This window comes from Balaenoptera physalus (genome assembly GCF_965194825.1).
Source record: "Balaenoptera physalus genome assembly, chromosome: 10".
NCBI lineage: Eukaryota > Metazoa > Chordata > Mammalia > Artiodactyla > Balaenopteridae > Balaenoptera > Balaenoptera physalus.
The window spans coordinates 96,715,155-96,740,511 of record NC_138889.1 but is presented as its reverse complement, the minus strand read 5'-3'; the positions used below and the strand labels follow the sequence as shown (position 1 = coordinate 96,740,511).

At 42.9% G+C, this 25,357-nt stretch overlaps 1 long non-coding RNA gene across 1 annotated transcript in view; it reads left to right on the top strand.

Moving 5' to 3' along the window:
* The first annotated feature begins 267 nt into the window (after positions 1-267).
* LOC309636904 overlaps positions 268-25,357 on the top strand; it is a 55,852-nt gene continuing 30,762 nt past the window's right edge. Inside the window, exon 1 of the long non-coding RNA XR_014250301.1 lies at positions 268-2,985. This is a non-coding gene — a long non-coding RNA (uncharacterized lncRNA). The remainder of the gene's footprint in view (positions 2,986-25,357) is intronic.

The following is a 25,357-nucleotide window of genomic DNA, read 5'->3' as shown; positions in this document are numbered from 1 at the left end:
GGAAAGAGAGAGAAGAAGAGGAGACCATCAGATTTGCAGGCATTGGACTTCCCTGGTGACGCAGTGGTTAAGAATCCGCCTGCCAATGCAGGGGACACAGGATTGAGCCCTAGTCCAGGAAGATCCCACATGCCGCGGAGCAACTAAGTCCATGTGCCACAACTACTGAGCCTGTGCTCTAGAGCCTGCGAGCCACAACTACTGAGCCTGCATGCCACAACTACTGAAGCCCGCACGCCTAGAGCCCGTGCTCCGCAACAAGAGAAGCCTGCACACATGAAGAGTAGCTCCCGCTCGCCGCAACTAGAGAAAGCCCGTGTGCAGCAACGAAGACCCAATGCAGCCAAAAATAAATAAATAAATTTATTTATTTATTTTAAAAACCCAAGATTTTCAGGCATCATCTAAGGGAGAGAGTCTGAAACAACAGACCGTGGTCTATGTCTGGGGGAAGTTGAGGAACACTTATCTCCTCTCCAGTTTGTTGTATTTTATTTCTCCTTCAGCGATTAGGAATCAAGCCCTGAAAGTGGAAAGGAAACTGTGGGCTTGATGGCAGAGACCCCCAAGGAAGGAAGGAAGGAACTGGAGAGATTGTATCACTCATCACAGCAACCCTGAGGGAAAGAGACCCCAGGAGGTAGACCAGGAGGCAGGAAGACGGCAGTGCCTTTGGGCTTGTGCGGGAAGGAAGGGAACAGAGGTGTCACCCTGGGGAGTTAACAGTCTGGGACTCATTCAACTCAGTTATCATCATAATCCCTACTCTGAAGTTAAAATCGGAGAACCGAGACTACTAATTCTTTATTTTCCTGCCTATGGAGTCTCTCTGGCCTAAGGCTCCAGCTGTTTCTCTCTTTCTCTTACAGGCCTAGTGTAAATTCATCATCATCATCAATATTTAGTGAGCAGGTCCTGAGACCCATGGTCTCAATGGATTCCATCAGTTAATCCTTCAACAGAGCTCTGAGAGGGATGATCTTAGGTAACATTAGGTAACACTTATTGACCATTTATTATGTGCCAAGCTCTGCTCTAACTCTTTAAATGTTCACAACCGCCCTGCTCCCCATGGGTAGGTGTAATTATCATCATCATCATTCCTCAATTTACAAATTAGGATCCTGTGACCTAGAAGTGTGGAGTAGCTTGCCCGAGACTGTAAAGCTAGTAAGCAGCACAGTTGGTATTCAAACCCCAGGCAACTGGGCTTTAGGAATTACATCATACTGCCAGGCTCTGAGAGTTACCTTATATGTATTAATTCTTTTAATCTTCACAGTAAGCCTATGAGATGGAGATAATTATTATCATACCCATTTTATAGGTGAGGAAACTGATGCTTAACAAATTTAGGTAGCTTGTCCCAAATTATACAGTTCGTTAGGGCTGGGGCCAGGATTTGAACCTAGGTAGTTGGACTTCAGTGGTCACTCTCAGCGCCACTAGGGTGGATCTACTGGGTTGAATGATACCCCCCCGCCCCACACCCCCATTCAAGTCCTTCCCAGAACCTCAGAATGTAACCTTATTTAGAAATAGAGTTATTGCCGATGTAATTGGTTAAGATGAGGTTATACTGCAGTGGGAGGGGGGCTACATCCAACGTGACTGGTAATCTTATAGGAAGAGAAGAGACACACAAGGCACCCAGGGGAGACAGTCATGTGATGATGGAGGCAGACATTGGAGTGATGCATCTATTGGGTTGGCCAAAAAGTTCGTTCGGGTTTTCCATGGTACTAAAACCCGAACGAACTTTTTGGCCAACCCAATACAAACCAAGGAATGCCAAGGATTTCTGGCAAACACTGGAAGCTAGGACAAGGCCAGGAAGTATCCTCCCCTAGAGCCTTCACAGGGAGCATGGCCCTGCTGATGCCTTGATTTCATACTTCTAGCCTCCAGAACTCTGACAGAATAAAGTTCTAAGTCACTCAGTTTGTGGTACTTTGTTACAGCAGCCCTAGAAAACTAGTGCAGTGGGATACACATTCCAGGATGGAGAAAGTACGATTCTGTAGCTTGCTGACTAAAGAAGCCTCAACTTTGGAGTGTTTCCAAAAACTAAGGTTAAGGATATAATTTGGTGATGATGGGGGAAGAGGTAAGAGAGTAAAAGGGGGATCCTGACTCCCCACTTTAGTGACTGTGCATCCCCCACACAACCAGGAAGGCAGAGAGCTGGTTGGTCTGTGCCTGCCCTTAGTTATCTGTTAGGTTCAGACTTTGGAGCAAATACCTAATGCCTGGTGAACTTAAACAAACTTTTTAACTTCTCTAAGCCTCTGTTTCCTCCTCTGCAAAGGTGGTGATAACAGTATTCTTTAACTTGAGAGATGCTATGAGGATTAAATGAGATAATACAAATTATGTCCCTGGGTACCCATAGTAAGCCCTCAGTGAATTATAGCTGTTATTCTTCCCAGAATTGGCAAAAAGACTGAGGAAAGAGATGGCATCAGGCCTAGGTGGCTTATGTTCTGGGATGAACTCCATGATTGGAGGGTTGAACCTGCAGTCTCCAAGGTCTTTTCTGGTTTTATAATTCCCCTCCTTTTCCTGGCCCTTCTCGGTTTAAGAGCTGGGATCCGTGAAATATTTTACTATACATACTCTTACTTTTCTTTCCTCATCCAGTAGGTGGCGATAAGTCTCCATCATTTTTCTTCATCCAGCATTTACTCTTCAGCCCTTACGTGGGCTGTGTTGTGGGATGGGACCATTGGGAGTGGTGGAAACAATTGAGATTGAGGGGGCTCCCTTGGGAAAAATTCAGCACCCCTCAGGGCACCAATAGGCATTCATTCCCAGGGGGACTTCTCTAGAGCTCTTCTGATAGGGTTTATCCCCAACACAGTAAGCACAGATACAAAATTTATAACAAAGACCTTCTGTTTTGTTCCCAGAACGAGGATACATTATCTCCCTAAATTCCAGAAGGGATGCAGTCCTAAGGGTCAAGATGTGAACCCCATCTGACTGGTAAATCTCATGTCTCAGTGCATTTTGGACCCACAGTGTGGGCATCACTTGGGAGCTTCTTAGAAATGCAGAATGTCAGGCTTCATCCCAGACCCACTGAATCAGAATCTGCAGTTTAACCAGCCACCCAGGTGACACATGTACTCCTTAAAGTTTGAGAAGTTCTGGCCTATAGGATCTCAGAAGGAAACGATTCCTCCTGCCAGACCCATAATTAGTTCTCTTTAATTCAGCGGAGAATGATAAGTTCTCATCGTTACCATGTGTCATATTTACAAAGAGCGTTATTATTCCTAGAGTGTATTTATACACATATATTGTCCTGTTTGATTGCTTTACTTTTCCAGCAATACTTTAGCTCAATCCCACTGACAGCTGAGGAAAGGAGGCTCAGAGGTGCATGGATACCCAGGAGTAGAACTGAGAAGTGAGCTCAGGTTTTCCAAAGTCCATAGTGATTGGATTTCAAAGCTGTAATAGAAATAATAGCTCACCTTTAGCGTTCACTATGTACCAGCCTGTATGCTAAATGCTAAGTGTATTATTTCATATAATCCTCCTGGCAATTCTAAGGAGAGGGTACTCTTATTGTCACCATTTCACGAATGAAAAAACTGAAGAGTAGAGAGGTCGACCAACTGGCCCAAGGCCACACAGCTGCTAAAGAAATAACTGATTTAGAAGCCAGTATGACTCCAAGCCTCAGAGCTTAAACACGCAGTTTATAATCTCCCTGAGGGCTCTGTGAATTTCTTGTATATATGTCATTTTGAAACACTTGCCTATGATTATAATGTACATTTGAGTAAATCATTATTTTGAGCTTAAAATTAATAACTATACCAGAACAGTTTCTTCCCCAATATTTAGTACCCTCTTTTAGTACCTATATTAGTTTCCTAGGGCAGCCGTAACAAAGTATCATGAACTAACTGGATGGCTTAAAACAACAGAGATGTATTCTCTCCCAGTTCTGGGGGCTAGAAGTATGCAATTAAGACATCCGCAGCGCGATGCTCCCTCTGAAATCTGTAGGGGAGGATCCTTCCTCGCTTCTTCCTAGCCTCCGGTGGTTTGCCGGTAGTCCTTGGAGTTCTGTGGCTTGCTGCTGCATAACCCTAATCTCTGCCTCTGTCTTCACATGGCGTTCTTTCCTCATGTGTCTTCTTTTAAGGACATCAGTCATGTTGGATTAAGAGAACTTCCTACTCTACAATGACCTCATTTTAACTCATTATATCTACAATGACCCTATACCCAAGTAAGGTCACTTTTTGAGGTACTGGGGGTTAGGACTTCAACATCTTTTTTGGAGGGGACACAATTCAACCTATAACAGTACCTCATAAAGTAGAACAGTGGCCAGGTGTGTGGGTTCCAGAACCAGAGTGCCAGGGTTCATATCCTGGCTCTGTCATATTAGCTGGGTGATTGAGAGTAAGTTACTTAGACTATCTGAGCTTCATTTTTCCCCTCTGTAAATCAGGAGAATCTCATGGGATTGTCATGAGTTAATACACCTAAAGCACCTGCCTGGAAAGGTGTTGTAGTATAAACCATTGGTGCCCCTCCCAGATCCTTTACTAGGTTGTGCACCCATTCTGATCCATGGCTAACAACTCCAGCCTGTGAACTTCTGTGGAGAATTGTCTTTGGCTGACAGGAACCACCTTGTTGGAGATGCCTGGGAGGTTGACCTCTCTCCCTTCCCCCCTTCCCAGTTTACTGACCTAGCCTAGACTTCATCTGAGACCACATCCTTGCTCAGCTCTTTCCTCTTGCCTCACTCCCATGCAGGTCCTTCCTGAGCACGTGGCCTCAACAAGTCACATGCATCTGAGTCCCTGCCTCAGGCTCTGCTTCTAGGGAACCCAACTTGACCCAAGTACCCAGGATGAAAGCATTAGATTGATGTTGTTATTATCATTTTCAAGGAGCCAGGACTTAACCTCCCAGTCTTCCTGCCTTTTCCACGATTTCATACTGCGATTATGTCTTATTTTTCCTGCCATTAATCTTGTAATGCCAAGGATGGCAAAACATTCCCCACACACACTGACTGATTTCTGGGTTGAGATCATCCCAGCTACATGCAGGGGAGGCTGCTTCTTCACGGCTCCTGGCCACCTCTGAGAGTGGAATGCTTCTCTTCACTTTATCTCAATGCTGGATTTCTACAGGCTCTTCTTTACTTCACTATGACAGCCTATTCCTTAGTGCTCACTCCTCCAACATGTGTATAGAGAACAAGTCTGCTTTGTAATGGGATCAGGATTAGTAACTGTTGTTGGTTCAGGCTAACACAGTTCTAACTGTCTGTCCCCAGGTTGGCTGGGTACATGTTAGCCCTGCCCACATTATCATCATCATTATAATCACAGCTACCACTTAGAGAATGACTGTGCCAGTCAGGATATAGTATACAGTAAGTCCCCTACATACGGACATTCAAGTTGCAAACTTTCAAAGATGTGAACGTGGAGCTTACTAATCAAGACCTGGTGGAATTGGAGGCCCAGAGAAAGGACGAAGAGAGACAAGAGGAAGAAAAAGTAACTGAAGAACCGAAGAGATCCACAACACAGGAAATAGCAAGGGGATTTTTCTTTATTTGAGGAGGCACTGATAGTTTTTGAGGCACAGGACCCAAACGTAGAACGGTACATGAAGGTTGCAGCTGCTGTTCAGAATGCAATCCAGTGCTACCGTGTCATCCATGATGAGAAAAAAAGAGCCACTACCCAGATATCACTGGATCGTTTTTTCAAGATGGTAGATAGAATTGAATCCAGCAAGGAACCAGAACCTGTGCCATCAACGTCAGGCGTGAGTGAAATTGCAGTTTGCCCTCCGTCCCTTATTGCTGATGATCCTTCAGCTCTACCATCTCCCACCTCCTCTCCCTCCTCCAGTCAGTGACTCTTCTTGCCTGTTCACTTGATGCCAGCCCTTGTATGCCAGCTACTGTAATATACCACTGTACTTTTCAAGGTACTGTACTGTAAGATTAAAAATGGGTTTTTTTGGTTTGTTTTTTATATATTATTTGTGTGCAAAGTATTATAAACCTATTACAGTACAGTACTATATAGCTGATTGTGTTAGTTGGGTACCTAGGCTAACTTTATTGGACTCATGAACAAATTGGACTTACATACGCACTCTTGGAACGGAACTCTTCGTATGTAGGGGACTTACTTGTGTATCACAATAACATGGATACTAGTTCTAACCCTCAAAATCTCTTCGGAGAGTGACATCTCGTTTTAATAATGAGGAGCAGAAGGTCAGAGAAGTTAGGTCACTTACCTGTGGTCATGCAACGGTTGAGTCAGACTTTGAAGCACAATCATGTGAGGGAACCAAGTGCAACTCTCAAGTTCCTTGTTGAAACTACATTCTCTATAAGCACTCAAGCCACGAACCACTGCTTTTCTCTCTGTGAATTGCTCCTTTTTTGTTTCTTTTTTTATTCAGATATAGTTGAAGTGCACTTTTTTTTTTTTTTAATTTATTTATTTATTTATTTATTTTTGGCTGTGTTGGGTCTTCGTTTCTGTGAGAGGGCTTTCTCTAGTTGCGGCAAGCAGGGGCCACTCTTCATCGCGGTGCGCGGGCCTCTCACTATCGCGGCCTCTCTTGTTGTGGAGCACAGGCTCCAGACGTGCAGGCTCAGTAGTTGTGGCTCACGGGCCTAGTTGCTCCGCGGCATGTGGGATCTTCCCAGACCAGGGCTCGAACCCGTGTCCCCTGCATTAGCAGGCAGATTCTAGCAGGGCCACCAGGTAAGCCCTGAATTGCACTTTTAACAGCTGGTGTCCTAGTCCCTTTCCAGCAAGGTGAATTGATATTTTAACTCCTTGGATCTTTCTTTTCCTTTCCTCTCCAGCCTGATCTTGGAGTTTCCTCCAACCTTTTTACTTCTACTTGCCATCTGAAGCTTCTTTAAGCTTATGCACCACCACCACAGCTCCCCCTCCCATTCCTCAAGCCCCAGGAAAATTCACACATATTATTTACCCATTTCCTTTTGTCCCCAAGATTTCAGTTTCTCTAGCATTCCACTTATGTCACTCAAGTTCCATTAATCATAAAATCTGCATTTTCAGACCTACATTTCAGTCAAAGCACATGAGATTCTTGCTTGTCATAGACATTGAAAAGGGGGGTATAGTGGCCATGTCATTTATCATAATTTATTTATAATGATGCCTTGGGAAGACTTCATTAATTAAGTTCCCAAACAAAGCCTCCTTCCTTCTCCTTCCTAGTAGCCCAACCGTTCATTAGAATTAGATTATTTTGAAATCACCCCTTGGTAACAACCTGTGGCGGATACCTGAGTTACTTAACAAATCACGGGAACCCTATGAAATTGCACAGGAAAGGTTTTGCAAGTGAAAATACTCACTAATGAATCCACCAATTACAACAGTTCCCATCAGACATCCTTTCCAGATCAGCTCTGGTCTCCTTCCTCTTGTATTACCCAGTGTCTCTGTGGGTGGGTGTCAGGCTCTTGATGTTTTATGAAGGGTGAATATCTGATAACTGCAAAGCAAATTCAATATAAGTCAATTGCAAAGTGAAACTGGAAATACTGTAAAAGGTGTAGGATTTGATAAAGTCAATGGAATTGAGGTTGGAAGGACATCTGAGTTGCACGTATGCTGTTTGGCGAAACAAGACTGGGAAGAACCCTTAAAAATTAAAGCAGTCGACAAGGATAAGGACATCTGAGCTTCTTCAAGAGACAGTGATTAGAATATCCAGTGCTTAAGAGAGTCCCTTGGGAAAAATGAGGAAGACTTTAAATATTTTTCAAAAATGATTCTCTCATTTGCTCTTGCTGTGAAAGTTAAATACGAAATCAAGAACGCCCTACTGTGCAGTCATACAATTGTGTGGAAAAATTACGCCAGAGGAATCAGCACATGATTTATTCTTGGTTCTGGAATAATAATGACCTAAATTTTATCAAATATAAGCAAAAATAAATCAATTTTTATAACTTTCATTTCAGTTTTTAATACAGAGCCCCCGATAAACCTGTTTTTCACTATTTACTATGACATTTTGCTCTCCTTTAAGTAGGTCCATTCCCTGGAGTCAGTTACCCTAGGAGATCAAGGGCCGTCTAGGTACCAGAGTCCCTGCCCACAGGGAGCTTATGGTCTAATTGGCAAGGCTTCCCTAACACACTGGGGACAGGGCAGTGATGAGTGAGAGGGTTCCCTTTGCCAGGTTGCAACATCAGTTTAACTGGGGACCGAGGGGGTGCAAAAAGGAAGGAGGAAATGTCTTCCACTTCCAGTCAAGATCTGCAGAATCTTTAGCCTTGTCCCGGCCCCGCCTGCTGCTGTCAGGAACATGTTGACAAGGCTCTTTTGTTGGCTTCCTGAGGGAGCTCGTGAAAAGCACATAGGGAATTAAGCAGAACACCGGGGCTCTCACTGTTCCTGAATGAGACAGAATTAGAAAATGGCTTCAAACTGAAAACTTAATTTTCAATTAGTGTACATTGGGGAAGGAGCGGGAGGGATTAAGGGATGGCAGCTTGTTTGGTTAACACGCTTTTTAGAAGACATGCTTGCGAGCTATTAGTGGGCTTCCTCTTTCCCTCCCCCCCGCCGCTCTCGTGCTGCTCCCTCTGTCATTTGGCAGTCCCTGTGGCTGGCCTGCGTCCCCGACTGACTCAGATGCAGATGGCAGCAGCGGTAGCCACAGGAAATGGGATGCAGGCTGTCACCTCTGAGGCTGGCTCGTGTGTGTCATCCTCGCTGTGGACCCTGTGAGGCCACAGGTGAGTTTGTCACTTCTAAAGATGCATGGGCTCCTGATGGCTTTAAAAAACACATTCAGGGGAAAAAAATTTTTTTTTCTCTCTCTCCAACATGTTGGATCCTAGTATGAGGCTCACCAATGGGCAAATCTACTCAGTGTGGCTTCAAACTGTGGGATGTGGGATGAGAGAGAGGGGCTGAAGGTGGGAAGGGTGAAGTCTGCAAGAGTGGGTGTGAAAAGGGGGGGAGGGGGCGTGGGATGAATTGGGAGATTGGGATTGACATATAGACACTACTATGTATAAACTAGATAACTATAGACACTACCGTATATAAACTAGATAACTATAGACGCTACCGTGTATAAACTAGATAACTATAGACGCTACCATGTATAAACTAGATAACTATAGACGCTACCATGTATAAACTAGATAACTATAGACGCTACCATGTATAAACTAGATAACTATAGACGTTACCATGTATAAACTAGGTAACTATAGACGCTACCATGTATAAACTAGGTAACTATAGACGCTACCATGTATAAACTAGGTAACTATAGACACTACTATATATAAACTAGATGACTAATGAGAACCTACTGTACAGCACAGGGAACTCCACTCAGTACTCTGTGGTGACCTAAATGGGAAGGAAATCTAAAAAATAGTGGATACATGTATATGTATAGCTGAGTCACTTTGCTGTACAGCAGAAACTCACACAACATTGTAAAGCAACTATATGCCAATTAAAAAAAAAAAGAGTGGGTAGGAAGTTGGGTGGAGGAGGTGGCAGAGGCTGCCCATCAGGGACAGGAGTGGCTTCATCTGTCCTCTGGCGCCTTCTTTCCCATCTTTAGACACAGTTCTCATCCTCTTCTCTCCCTTTCCCCCTTTTCCTAATCGGAAGCACTCTTCCAGACTCAGTGTTATGGCACACACAGCTGGTTCCCCTTGGTTAGCCCTTTCTCTTCCCAACACTTAGCTACCTGTGATGAGTTAGCCGTGGGGTCAGGGTCTCCACAACATGGCCTCCGTTAACCTGTGAACATGTAGCGCAGTGTGTTTACCAGCACCCTACCTGGAAATCATTAATTCAGCCAGCAGAGCAATAATTTCATTAGGGACTTCCTTCTGTCATTAGGAGGCTAGAGAAAGTGTGCTACAGTGATTAAACATGCCATTTCAGATGTCGCAAGCAAGGCTGTGATCTGCTTGGCAGGCGCCGTTCACCTTTTCATCTTCGTTCCCAGATACCGCGAAGCTGGCTGCAAGTGTTGGAAGCAAGTGGTTCATTTTTATAAGAGACATGGCCGCTGGCTCTGCAGATCTGTCACTAGGGTTTTCCTGACTTCTTCCTCGACCTTGGCTCACATCCTAGCCTCAAGCTCCTGGTGACATCTGCTCCCCACAGATGGGCCTGAACAAATTCCAAGTGCCTTTCCTTAAAGCCCTCTGCCTCGCTGAGTGTAACCCGAGGCTAATTTCCGCAACCCTCTCTCAAAGGTACCAGCATCTTCAACCACCACAGGTGGAATCCTTCCCAAGGTTAAACTCCTCTCCAGAGAGGCGATCACCACGCACTGTTTCTTCATTAGTCTTATTTCTCCAAGGAGCTGCTCTTCTTAATCCTCTTTCTCTGTCATCCAAGCTGTGGCCTTCCAGCCAGTTTCCAAGAAGTGCTGGATTTAATTGAAGAAAGGATGAGTGACAAAATTAGTGCTCAAATGCTAACACAAGCTTCCAGACTAACCAAAGGAGAATGGGAAGAAGTTTTGAAAAACAACTTCTGCTAGACAGACACCTGTTAATCCTGATACCCCAGAAGCAATTAACTTAGAGAAATGAAACTGAAAGTTAGGATTTGAGAGCTTGAAGGAGTCTTAGAAGTCTTGTAATCTAATACTTGTATTTTATAAATGCGGAAACCCTAACTTAAATAGGCTAAAGGGCCTGCCCATGTTACTAGCTAGAGAACGGTGGAGGTAGTTCTCCAGTCCAAGGCCTGATACTCTTCCTGTTTCCTGCTTTATTCACCGAACCATACAGCCTGTCTCTTCTTTCCCTCTGTGAAAGCAACTGAGAAAGTTTTTGGTGAAGGTGTCAAAACTCACCTACATATGATTTTTAAAGATGACATTATGCTTCTTCTCAGGATTTAGGAGCAATCTAAAGAGAGCTCTTTTGGTTGCAAGAGATGGAAATACAACTTGTCAGAAAGGAGAACTGATTAGCTCATGAAATCTAAGGGAGGCTGGCTAATCAAATCCTAGAAATATGGGGAATAGAAAAGACTAGAACAAGGGCTGGAGCGTCACTAGTCCTCTCTTTATTTGTCACTGTGTCACCTGCATTCTTTCTCACTAGAAACTGCTTCTTTTTCTTTGTTTCTTTTTTTTTTTCTTTTTTACAAAGGGAGGGGAAGCATTGCTGCCAGTGGTTCTAAGTTTTATATCTTACAGCTCCTACCGTGGGAAACAACTTAATCACACAATCTATGGCTCAATCCTTGGAAAGCGCCTGATTGGCTGGGGGTGATAGGAGGAGTCAGGTGGCTTCTCCTGAGCCAATCAATTGCAGCCAGGTGGTTAGGATATCATCATGGCCCTGTTTGAGTCTGGGGCCCAATCCAAGACCAATCATTAGTGGTCTTAGGGTTGTGATCTGTAAGAATGTGGCTACTCCTATATAAACCTCATGGTTAGAGTTTGTATGTGGGGAGGGTGGGCAGGGAATGACATTCCCACCGGAAAGCAAAAGCTGGGTAGACAAAATGATAGCCATTCCACTGTAAAGCATAAACCTGTCCCCTCTCATTTAATGAATTCTGTTTCACCTTGATGTTCATCTCTATGGAGATTCTGAGATGTCACAATTTAAGACACAAATTTCTGTTTTTTTAGCGTTGCCAACCACCTTTCCAAATATAAGGTAATAGAAGTTGGCAAAAATATAAGGCAAACAAAATGCTCGTTGAAAGCATCTCATTGGACTGGTCAAATTTGAAAAGGAGAAGCATAAAGTTATACCTTGCTACAGTTTAATTACTCCAATCCTTGAACTTAAAAATTACAAAATATTTTTTACTGTTGAGTTTGTTCATTATTTACTGCTGTACTCCCCAGTTCTGGTTATAAGCCCTTCCATTGGTCTATCTTAGAGTACCCTGAGGTCTCAAAATGACATTAACACCTTTATATCACTGGTGGGATTTGGGAAAGTTCATTTTTTTTTTCTTTTCATAATGACTCCTAGATTATAGCATTTATCATAAGGTGAATATAAGTTATTGCTGCTATGAAACTATAAATCTTCCATTCCTTCTCCAAGTTTGTACTTGTGGCTTTTGTAGCTTTCCTGATGCAAATGGACATTCTTCTGGTTCTAGTGATTATTTTATCCCTTTCATCAGTGAAAGTACAATTAGATCAGCAGTTAATAGAATAAGAATCATGATAACATCAACACTTATTGAGTGCTTCCAATGTGCCAGTTACTCTCAGTTTTATGTGTTTTAACTTACTTGATCCTCATAACAACCCCAGGAGTTTAGTAAAATAAATATTCCTCCCTTGTAGATGGAGATAGTAACCCAGATAGGTTAAAAGTCACTTGCTCAGGGTCCCACAGCTAGAAAGTGTCAGAGGTGGGATTTGAACCTGAGCCATCTGGATTTGTGGTATGTGCGTTAAACCTTCATGCAATTCCACCTCTTAAGTGGCTAGACACTATTATGGGACTTAAGGAGTTTGGAAAAACTTGTTCTACTTCCTCAAATACTTTACGTACCTGTTGAATAATGACTTTGATTTAATTCAAAGTATTTGTTTTACTATTAAAAATAGAAATAAACCTGGGAACAACATCCTATTAATTTTGATTAGTAACTTCCCTTAAATTTAACTAACATTTCTTAAGTGCCTACTATGTGCTGTAACTCATTTACCTGCTGCTACATTAGTACCACGAGGTGGGTGGTATAATCTCCATTTTAGTGAGGAAAAGAAGGCTTAGCTAGGTTACATGATTGCCAAAGTCACAGGGAAATAAAGTGGGCAAGTCAGGATTTGAATCAGGCCTGCCTCACTCTCGGCCTAGCGCTTGCTATCATACTTGTAAATAAAATGAATCTGTCAGATGTTTGCTGGCTGTCACCACAGGTTTAATAGGGAAGGAAGGTGGAAAGTCCATGACACTGGGTCCTTGCAGAGATCAAAAAGTGGGATCCCTTGAAAAATCTGAGGAGATTGGTGTATGAAGTACGAGAAGGGCAGATGTGAGAGGCTTCCTAGAAAGTTCCAGTTCCCTCATTTTGCTGCCCAGAGAGAAGGGAAATATTTACTTAGCTAAGATTTTTGGAAGGCTCTGGCAACTAGGGTGTCAATATTCTGTGTAGTCACAATTATGCTGTAACTACCAATTATGGGAAAACTCATCATTTTACTGTAATGTAATTACAGTAAACAGCACCAGTCATGTCACTGCAAAGACTGGGGCAGCCACTAATTATCCGCTGCGTCCAGACACCTCTGCCTGGATCAGAATAATTGGTGTGATGCAGTTTTGCATGTCAGGGTTGGCCCCAGTTTTCCTCAGGAAAGGGTTTCTTGCTTGATCTTCCCTTGTGTGTGCAATTCAGCTGTGTTTGTGACCTGGAAGCAGATGAGCTGCTAACATCCCCAATCTAGGTGTGTCTTTATTTGTCTCTCCTGTCACCGTTTCTCGGGACAGAGAATGAGAATGGATAACAAACATTAAGGGTCTCCCATATGCCAGGACTGTGCTAAATATTTTACATATGTTTTGTTATTAATTCCCAAAACAACTCTGTAAAGGAGATATTAAAATCCTCACTTAATAGAAGAGAAAACTATGGATCAGAGAGGTGAAGTAACTTGCCCAGAGCCATAGAAGTAGCAAGTCATAGAGCCCAGGTTCATTCTTTTTCCAAAGCCTGTGCTCTTTCCAGGCCTCCCCACTCCTTCCCAGTAGGTGACTAATAAAAATTTATTGAATGAAGTTGGAGGAGGCTACACATTTTTGCAAGTGAAGATGATCTTTTACTTTCTAGTCTTTTTCACCAACTTCTTCAGAATTAGATCCCTAGTTTGGTTAATTTCTAAAAAATTCTTCTTTCCTTCCTACATGATAATCCAATACTAATTCTTTCCAGTATTTGGAGAGTGCCTTCCAGTGGCACGTGTGTGTGTGATGTATACTTTTTTTTAAAAAGTTAGTCAGTTGTGAAGTTGATCTGAGTGAATATCCTTGGGGAAGACCCAGGTCTTAGAAGGAAAAACTGAGCTGCTGTGGGGTGCAGAGGCCCAAAGTTATGATAAAGCTCAAAAAGATCTTATTTTCTTCTTTTTTTGATGTTTGGATTTGGCAGTGATCTGATTTAAAAATCAGGGGAGTGCAGCAGATGGTATGATTTATAGTCACATATAAAATGCTTTTCCCAAGTGATTTGGAGGCCCTGGTGGGTTTTTAAGTTATAAGAGCTGTGATTATTTTATTGTATTTTATAGACACTTATGTAGTGTTTTGGTCATCCTTGACTGATTTCTTCCCCCCAAAAAAGCAGCAGAGGCAAGAATAATAGGCACCCCTATTTAAGAGATGGGGAAACTAGAATGGAAAAAACAGATTCACGGACTTCCCTGGTGACGCAGTGGATAAGAATCTGCCTGCCAATGAATGGGACATGGGTTTGAGCCCTGATCCGGGAAGATCCCACATGCCGCGGAGCAACTGAGCCCGTGTGCCACAACTACTGAGCCTGTGCTCTAGAGCCTGTGAGCCACAACTACTGAGCCTGTGTGCCACAACTACTGAAGCCTGTGCACCTAGAGCCTGTGCTCTGCAACAAGAGAAACCACGGCAATGAGAAACCTGCACACCGCAATGAAGAGGAGCCCCCGCTTGCTGCAACTAGAGAAAGCCCGCGTGCAGCAATGAACACCTAACGCAGCCGAAAGAAAGAAAGGAAGAGAGAAAGACAGGAAGAAAGGAAGGAAGGAAGGAAGGAAGGAAGGAAGGAAGGAAGGAAGGAAGAAAGAAAGAAAGAAAGAAAGAAAGAAAGAAAGAAAGAAAGAAAGAAAGAAAGAAAGAAAGAAAGAAAGAAAGAAAGAAAAAGAGTACCCAAGGTGCTTTAACAAACAAACAAACAAAAGAACAGATTCACCTCGGGAGGCATCAGCACAGGTCACCGCATCGTGAACTGGGGCCCTGAGAGCCCAGCAGGATGGAATTTAGCTCCCTCTCCACAGAAACAGATATTATTACAGTGGAGGTAAGCACCCGGCATGTACCTGCTGCAGGATTGGGAGCTTCCTGCTGACTGATGGGCTTCACCTTTTTTTTTTTTTTTTTTGAAAATTTATTTTTTTCTTACAATTATATGACTGAGGTCCCTGTATTCTTTTTTTTTTTTTAACGTTTCTTTAATTAATTAATTAATTTATATTTATTTTTGGCTGTGTTGGGTCTTCGTTTCTGTGTGAGGGCCTTCTCCAGTTGCGGCGAGCGGGGGCCACTCTTCATCGCGGTGCGCGGGCCTCTCTCTGTCGCGGCCTCTCCCGTTGTGGAGCACAGGCTCCAGACGTGCAGGCTCAGTAGTTGTGGTGCCCGGGCTTAGTTGCTCCGCGGCATGTGGGATCTTCCCAGACCAGGGCTCGAACCCGTGTCCCCTGCATTGGCAGGCAGACTCTTAACCACTGCGCCACCAGGGAAGCCCGGCTTCACCTTTTCAAATGAATTTTCTTTGCTTATATGAAGTCTCCTCAGAGAGGCATTTTATTGGCCTCTGTGGAGTCAGAGAAGTTAGACTTTTCTGTTTGGACCTTAGGATAGTTAAGTGAAGTGGCAACAGGACTCCTTAATTAATATCTAGAAGAGGGAATTGTTACTTTGGAAAATCCTTCAAGCAATTTCATGGAGAGGGTAAATCAGGTAAATGAGGGTGCTGTGAAGTACCTACCCTTCTACCAGGAGAGGCTGAGGAGGATGGGCTGAGCCGGAGGCTGGAGGAGAGAGCATTTCAGGAAAATCCAAAGCGTAAAGACGACCCCAATGGGAATGTTCTTGGCACTGCTGCGGACCCTGGAATAACCAGACATCTAGATAACAATGTAAAATTTTCAGAGTTAACAATTTCCTCTATATTTTGATCTTAATTCAAAAATTCTTATCTACTTTTTATTCTAACAATAATCAATGCTTATGATAAAATTCAAACAGTCACAGGGGATATAAAATAAAAGTGAAAGACTCCCTTCTTACCCCTTGTTCTTCTGTCACACCCTTTAGGACGAACACCTGTAAATAGTTTCTTATGTTATCCATCTAAGATCATTACAAAAAAAAAGGATATATTTATGAGTGTATAAATCACGCTCACATATTTCCACAGCTTGTTTTTTTTAACTTAACACTATATCTTGGGCATCGTTCTATATCATTAACTATAGATTTACCTTGTTCATTAAAAAATTATTACAAATGATTACTGTGCATGGATGTACCTTGATTTACTTCCATTCCTTACCAATGGGCATTTGGGTGGTGGTCAGGGTTATTTTTTTTTTAATATTTTAAAAAATAGTTGTTGTTATTGCAAACAATGTTAACCTGCACACTTTTTTGTACCAGTCCATTTTAGAAAGAAAAAGAGGAGGAGGTCACATCCATTAGGAGTTTTCAGCACGTTAGGTAGGAGTATCTTTTCCCCATGTTTAGATGCCTTCTTCTGTTTGGACTTCATTTTCTCCTAAATGTATTTTTCCGTACTATAACTTTATTTTGAGTGCATTTTGATGAAGCCAGTGGTGCAGAAAGGAGAATTCACCTTTCCCCGACTGGGCTCCCACTCACCTCCTTTCACCCATCGCCTGCCACCTGCTCTTCATCCCGCGTGACGTGTAATAAATCTCGATGGCACCATAGTTCATGTACTGACTGAATTTACTTTCAAATTATTGTTTATTACTTGTAGAAACTTGCCTTCACTGTTCAACTGATGTATCATTCTATCTGTGCAAATTGGTTATCACTGGTTAGGATGCCGTATGTTCTAATTTTTTCCATTAAAATTAATGAAAATATTGTTTTATTTAATGGTTTTTCACATAGAGGCAGGATCTTCAGGAGTAAATGAGAGTCATTCCGCAGGGGATGAGTGTGCTGGATCACGGCCTGCTGAGCATGTCAGGGAATATGACTCTCCGTTTTTATATCAGTGGCCCGTGTGCTAGCACGTAGTAGGCCTTCGGTAAATGTTTGTAGAATGAATAAACACATTCTCTTCACAAAACTGCAGGGGAAATGTTTTCAAATAGACATTGCAGAGATCGTATGGCACCATCTCTCATCTTCAAAGTGGATATGGCTTTGGGCATTTCCTTATTTGAATTGGCCAGAAGCAATGGAGCAATATTATTAAAAATGGACGTTAGAAATGCACATATTGGCTTTGCACTGGAATGGTTTAATGTTGCTCTATGGTTTACTCAGGATTCTTGGGAAGGGAGAAGCACTGGGTACCTCGATGGGTTGCTCCATGAGGCAGGTGAAAGAAATACTGGAGTGACTGTGGAGTAGGAGGGCTGGGGGAAGCGTGAGACCCTGGAGAACCGTTGTCAGGAGGGGCTAATCAAGGCTGCAGGGAGCAAGCACTGGAAAGCTGTGGAGCTTGAGAAGGGGAGCAAAGTCGAGGAGCAGGTCGGTGTGGGCCCCAGGAAGCAAGGAGCTGCTTCTGGATTTCTAGGGAGAAGGGAGAGGAGGGGTCAGAAAGGATGAACTTGTGGAGGTGTTGGGGGGGCCAATGGAAAGGCGGCTCAGCCCCAACAGGAGGCAAGGTCTGGGCTTTGCTTTTCTTTCTTTCTTTCTTTTTTTTTTTCTGTAATTTGTTTTTTAATTACTAATAAAATTGAGAATTTTTCTTCTTTTTTCTATATATTTTATTAAAATTTTTTTTTTAATTTTTAGATTTTTTCAAGGCAAAATATATCTATATCTATATATTTTTTATATTGGAGTATAGCCGATTAACAATGTTGTGCTAGTTTCAGGTGTACAGCAAAGCGACTCAGCCATACATATACATGTATCCATTCTCTCCCAGACTCCCCACCCCCTGCATCCAGGCTTGGGCTTTGCTTTTCTAATGAGAGAGAAAAGTGGACACAGAGGAAATTAGAGACACGTGGAGAGGTAGGGACACAAAGAGGACAGAGAGAGAGAGATGAGAGATACATAGACCAAGAGAGAGAGAAAGAGACAAAAGGAGTGGGGGGAGGGAGGGAGGGAGAGACAGAGAGAGGATGAGAATAAAAGAAAGACAGAAAAAGAAACCAAAAACGACAAAGACTGAGACAAAGAGACACAGGGAGCGTCAGAGAGGACGCCGCTTCCCTGATGAGAGCAGGATGTGATGGCACCAGGAAGTGAAGCCTATTAAGAACCTGATTAAACAGTGGGAGCCCCACCAGACTTCATCTCCTAAAGAGGTTGTGTCCTTGTCCTCTAGCTGCCCGTTGGCCCTCGGATCTCTGCACACAGTGGTTACATGCTCTCAGCCTCCGGCTGACTGACTGCATAGACCCAGGCTAAAGAGCCACAAGCCAAATAGAGGCACTTGAAAGAGGTAAAAGTGTGAGAGGCCAGGGAACTGGGACCTTGGTCATAAGAAGGAAACACACAAGCCATCCACCCACCCAGCCAGCCAACATTTGCTCCTTTGATGAGGTGACAGGACGTCCACAGCTGTGAAAATACCTCCAGAGCCCTGTGTGATGTTTCCCTGAATTTCTTTTTAAATTAAAACCCACTATTAAGGCAGAGAGTTTCCTTCTTTCTGGGTGTAGGTCAGGATGGGGATCTTCCTGTTAGATTTTAGGAGTTCAGATTCTTTCTTCTGCTTCAGCGGCTAACTGGCTGCCCTTTTCGCCACTCAGTAAGAATGACAAATCAGAAACGCTAACAGGGAAAATCTATTGCTTTACTTCATTAAAATGTGGCAGGACCCAGGGGTATGGAAGGCCCTGCCGCTCCCAGGTTCGGTGAGTGGGTAAAACATCCTGCCTCACCTGTCCTGCTGGTGACTTCATGACACTAGCCCAAAGCTCCTTCCATCCCAGCTGGAGACAGAGCTGCCCCGATTCTGGGGACAGTGGCACCAGCCCTCTCTCTAAATGGTTATGAAGAAATGTACCTCCCATTGCTCTGCCTCTTATGTCAGAGGAAGAATGGAAGATATTTGTAGGAATAAGCCATTTGTGGTTTTGTGAAAGTGAGCACTTCAGATGTGAAAGCTTATATTTTTTGGTGTATTCCTAAAAGTGGGTACAAACTGTTAGGTCTCATCTTTGGAGCTCAGCAGAAACCAAAAGGCCACAAAACACAGGCAAACATAAAACAAACATTTGTATTTGGGGCCTGAAAGTGGTGAAGGCTACTTTGTTTTGCACGGGCCAGAAATCATCTAAGGAAAGAGGCCTCACAGCCATTCACGTTTTTGTATCTTCAACTTCCATTATCAATGAAAAGACAGTAAACTCTTATCCTAAACAGAAGTGCAATTAGATCTAATAATGAAATCATCAAGTACTACTGAGGTGGAACTTGGCAGTAATTAGTTTTTTGATACATAAATACAATTTCCAAATGCAATTTGTCCCTAAGCCCAGGCTGCTGATTCAATTCACCGTGTCTGCTATTACAAGGGAATGTGCACGGAGTGTATTCCGATTCCTCAGGGCTGTGTCTCTCCAAGGAGAACAGAGAGAGTTGGCTGACATCTGAAATTACTAGTCAGACATGGAGAGGAGGTATTGTTTGTGTCTTCTGGGGATCAGGAGCATGGGGGTGTGTGCCCCCAGGATCTCATTGACACGCAAATCACTCTATCAGAAGGCAAGCTGATGCTCTCTGCCTGCCTTTTTTCTATGGCTGTCTGTCTCTTTCCCCTTTCTTTCTCTCCCTGATACCACTCCTTCATTCATCTATTTATGTGTTCCTTCATTCAATGATTGTCTACTGTACTGTGTTAGGTGCTGGGATACAGCAGTCAACAAAGGAGACACAGTTCCTGGCCTCAAGGGACTGTTAGTCTAGTACTCAACATTAAAGGAATACTTGTTAGTTATAATTGTTGTAGTGCTATGAAGGTTCCTGTGAGAAAGTAAAAGAGGTCTCTATCCTAGTCTGAGGGTTCAAGGACGATTTCCCTGAGGAACTGACAGCTGTGATCTGAAATATGAATAGGACTTAGGCAGAGAATCTAGAGAAAGCCATCCGGGAAGAGAGAAGTCCAAAAGGAAATTGAGTGCAGTAGAGAGATAGGGAGGATGCCAGGGAGGGAGGAGCAAGGAAAGGAGGAAACAAGCGGGCAGAGAGATGACCAGATCATTCAGGGCCCTGTAGCCCTTGTTCAAGGTTTTAAACTAGGAGTTCTTTGAACATTTTAAAAAGAGAGGAGCAACATGATTCTCCTTTTTAGTTGCCAGGCTCCTTTAAAGTTCAGTAATGACATCCCTCTTAATTTGCAAGATCTCTTTGATCACTCTTCAAGTCAGTTTCCACCGTCCCTCAGCATTTTCAGAGATTCCAGCTGGGAGGGAAGTTGAGTGAGTGACAGACGTTCCATCAGTGCCTTGTGACGTCAGAATTTCAACGTGCCGGTGCTTTGCAGCCCTAGCAGTCATAATCAAAAGTACTTTGGGCAAAGGTTAAAGATTCATGATGTGGATTCATCAGATAGGAAGAGTATCAGCTTCTAGATGAATGGATATGTTTACAAAGTATAGGCAGAGAATGATACTTCCCCTCCCCCCATTACTCTCTTCCTAACCCAAATCTACCTAAAAAGTACTCAGATCATTGCTTTTTCTTCCCTCTTAATAGAATATAATTGCTAGGTCAGTGGTTCTCAACAGGGGCAATTTTGCCCTGCAGGAGACATTTAGCAATGTCTGGAGATGTTTTTGGTTAGAGCTGGGGGAGATGTTACTGGCCTCTAGTGGGTAGAGGGCAAGGATGCTGCTTAAAATCTCCAATGCATAGGAAAGTTCTCCACAACAAAGAATTATTCGACCCAAATGTCAATAGTGCTAAGGTTGAGAACGCTGGCTTAGGTCAAGGTGATATTGGGGGTCTCTGAGGAATGAATAAAAAGCGCCATGAGAGAAAGCCAGCTTTAAACATGTGCTAGGCTCAGAGAGCACAGAACCACCTGAGATGCATGCCAGTCATGCAAGAACATTCTTAGTCCCCTAACATCTCCTAACTGCCCTGCTCCACCCTCCACCTCCCAACCCCACAGCACCCTTGTGGTGGAGTCAGAAACCGCAGTTATCAAGAAGAGGGAGTAGGCAGGACGCGCAGCTTGGAGGAGGTGATAAGGAAGACCACGACCTCCTTTTCACTAAAAATAGCTACTTTGCAGCAGGCACCAGCTGAAGAAGGAGAGATTTGTTGTCAAATTGAATTTGGAGTTTGGAATATTCCACAAGATGGGACATTAGAACTACTGAGTTGAGATCGTGTTTCCAACTTCATGAAACCCGAGGACTCTCTGGCGTGAGCAGAAATGTCTTGAGATCTACTCAACAATTTATCCAGAGCATTATAAAGGGATAGAGGGGTGAAAAATAAAATAAAGTTGCTGATTACATTCCCTGGGTCCTGCTTATTACATTCCCTGGGTCTTATATACCCATTACCTTAACAGTTACTGAATAGCCACTGTAAAAGCTGGGGCTGTCATAAATGTTATCTTATTTAATCATCAGAATTGAATAAAGCACACGCTTTTCTCTTAGTGTTTGAAGTCGCACGATTCTTCTTACTTTACAGAGAGGAAACCAGGGCTTAGAGATGTGAAGTAACTTGACCAGATTGCATATCAAGGAAGGGCTGGGTGGTGGTATTGGTGATGGGACAGAGCAGGAGGTGGTTTCAGTGATATACGTCTTGTTGAAACAGATTCATTTTCAGAATCCTGGAATCCTGCAGAGAGAGTGCAGAGATCCCCAAAGTTAGACATCACAATGTATTATTACATCTTCATGTCAGTGTGGTCAGCTAAGAGAGAGAGAACAAGAGTTTTTAATACGCTTCACATCAACTGGCTCCAAGAAATCATGTAGAGCCCATATTTTCAAGGTATGAGCATGTGGAGAGAGGAGTTAAGAGCTGAGTCCTAATCCAAACCAGTCCCTTTGTAGCTGATTAAGTCAGACAGACATATGTCCTTTCTCCTTGCGGGACCACTGAAAGGCTTCTTCATGGCACTTTTTATAAACCTGCATTACAGCCTGTGTCACCTTGTTTTATAATAATTATTTTTCATGTTTTTTTCCTTGCCAGGTAGGTAAGCTCTTCAATCTGAGTCTTTTGCTTTATTTATTTTCATATCTGGTAGCACCTAATACATAGTAGATATTGGAATAAATAATTTATTGATCTAAAATCCCTGCCTTTAAAGAACTTACCATGTACATTGGGGAAACAGGAAAAAGGATAGTATAAGTGGTATAATTTCTGTTTAAAGATACATATATATCAGTCCATGGACCAAAAATAGTATCTGAAGAACTCTGCACCAAATGGTCAACAGTGGTCACCTTTGTGAGGTCAGATTATGGGGGACTTTTTCTTTCTATGTAATGTATTTCTAGAAGATGTTATAGAAAGCAGAAGTATTTTAGTCATTTAGTGTTTTAGTGTTTAGTCGGGGAAAATAATAGGATATGAATAAGAGAACTGAAATTTTGTGTATAATGCAAAGTGTGTGTCATTAGGTTTAAAATGAGTGCAGCATGAAGCAAGGTAATAGGAGTTCAGAGGGAAATTCAGACCATGGACTGGGGTGGTCAGGGAAGCCTCCAGGTAAAGAACTTTGAATCTTACTCATTATTCTGGGCTTTGAAGTAGATTTCCAAAAAGCATCCAAGTCCTGATCTTCGCATTTGGTCTCAGGATCTTGTTGCTTTTAGAAAAGCCAATGCCATCTGTTTTTGGAAGATGGCATCCACATCCAGCTGTTAATTTGTACTTCTAAACCATTTTAAAAATTGATGGCTTTATAAAGGTTTGCAACTCCCTCTTAAGAGTTTAATATCATATTTATAAACTCAGTCCTTGTTGAGTTCCAGCATATGGCAAATAATTTACAGTGTTGTCCTGCTCAGAGCATAAATAATGTGGATCCACAGCTGTGCAGATAACTTTTCCTATCAGTGGATGATAAACTATATTTGGCCCCATTTGCATGTGGGAAATAGTCCAGATTTTAAAAGCTGCACTGGTGCAACTTGGAGGGAAATTCTACAGCAATGGATCTCTTACCTGGAAATTATCTCAATAGTAATAAGTACAGCCAGCCTCCTTGCTGCTAGTTATTATACCTAGGATGAGTGGGCTGGTCATGAAATTTATGGCCCTTTGGTCTGACTGCATGAACACTTCCCTGAGCAGTTGCTAAATAGTTTGGAAAGTGGGTCAGCCAGCCCAGGGGTCCTGAGGCAAGATCTGGAATGGCCGAATAATTGGACTAAGGTTTGGGTCTGGGTCAGTTGCTCCATGAGGATAATTTGCATAATAGGTATGTTTACGTCTTTCACTTGTGCCTCAACATCTTAGTGATTTCTCAGTGTATTTTAGGATCCTGGAAACTAGCTCTGCTCTTCCCAACAAACCAGGTGTGAGGTTCTTGCCTTTAGGGTCATGAGTCCTGCACAAGACTACTTGCATCTTGAGAGTCCTAGGTATTGATACACTGACTCCATTGACAGCCTTTGGGATGAAGTACCAAGGGTGTTTGATGCTAAATTTAAATTGCAAACCTAGTTGAAAATTTTTTTTTTTTATTTTTAAATTATTTATTTATTTATTTTTGGCTGCATTGGGTCTTCGTTGCTGCTCACGGGCTTTCTCTAGTTGCGGCAAGCAGGGGTTACTCTTTGTTGCAGTGCACAGGCTTCTCATTGTGGTGGCTTCTCTTGTTGCAGAGCATGGTCTCTAGGAGCGTGGGCTTCAGTAGTTGTGGCACATGGGCTCAGTAGTTGTGGCTCGCAGGTTCTAGCGCGCAGGCTCAGTAGTTGTGGCGCACGGGCTTAGTTGCTCCACGGCATGTGGGATCTTCCCGGAACAGGGCTCGAACCCTTGTCTCCTGCATTGGCAGGCGGATTCTTATCCACTGAGCCACGAGGGAAGTCCCCCTAGCTGAACATTTTATACACTGCTCTGTTCAGCTAGGGAGTCTGTTTTCACTATGATTTTTATTTGTTTTTGTCAAACATTGATTAATGAGTACCCACAACGTACTAAGGATGGTACTTGGTGCTAGGAATAAAATGTAAAAACAACAACAACAATAACTGTCTTTTGTTTATCCTGTTCTCTCAGCCTTGAATTCCCTCCCCACTCATGAACCTGGTACTTTGGTATCGTATCCAGGACAAATCTAAGCACTGCTTTTATTTTTAAATTGTGTCCTGTAGGGTCCTGGTTTCTGATGAAGCATCTCAGGAACCACCATAGAAGGCAGGAGAGAGAAACCAGGTATCTAGAGAAGATTCTGGGATGGCTTGTCCCAACCATCAACCAGGGCAGCTATAGCTCCTATTTTATATTTGGAGCCTGATAGATTAGATTTTTGGGGAGCAAATATTCATTCCCTTACCACCTCTGCCTTCTTGGGAGAAGAAGATTTACCCACACATTGAGGTTGGGCTTGGCTCTGTGATAAACACATATTATTGTGTGACCCTGATATGTTTATGGTTATTTATAATGCAGTAGCAACTGACTGATACCCACATTTAGTTAAGATCTCATTTGGAGTAAGGATTCATTCATTCATTCATTCATTCAAAAATATACCGAGTACCCTAGATGTACCACACAGAACACCATTGGAATAGGTGGATTTTAAAATCTGTTGGCTTTGCTTATTTTCTTGACTTCAGCTTTTTACATTTGATGTAAATGGGTTTATGGTCATTTATATATATATATATATAGAGAGAGAGAGAGAGAGAGACTATAAGAAATAAAATCAAGACACAATCTCATAGGAAAAATAGTACCAAAATATCAATTTGAGAAGTGACAAAGAACTGGCAACAAATAAATGTCAATTATGTCCCCCCAAAAAGGAAACCATATGCAAATACAGGTAGCTCAAAACTATCTGTTGCAGAAGAGCTTCCCCATGATGAGAAAAGTGGCCACCAGAATCTACATTTCTAGTTCTTGCTCTGGAAATTGTGTGCCAAAGGAGTCCCTGACAGTCTTAGAGGCAAAGGGAGGCTGATATCACAAAGCTAGCTTTCCTCTGCACTGTGTGATGAGAACCTATCTTTCAGGCCTGGGGAAAGTGCCAGAGCTGGTCTGAATGTATTTAGAATGAATCTTCTTAATGATCTGTCAAGTTCAGTGAAATTGCCAGACCTGGGCTTTAATAACTTCCTGGTTTTTAGTACCTGAGCCTATAAAGATGATATACAGGCCACAGAGGATGGAGAGTGGCCAGGGTTTGGTGAAAAGGCGGGGTCAGGGGAGTTGGAGCTGCCATCAGAA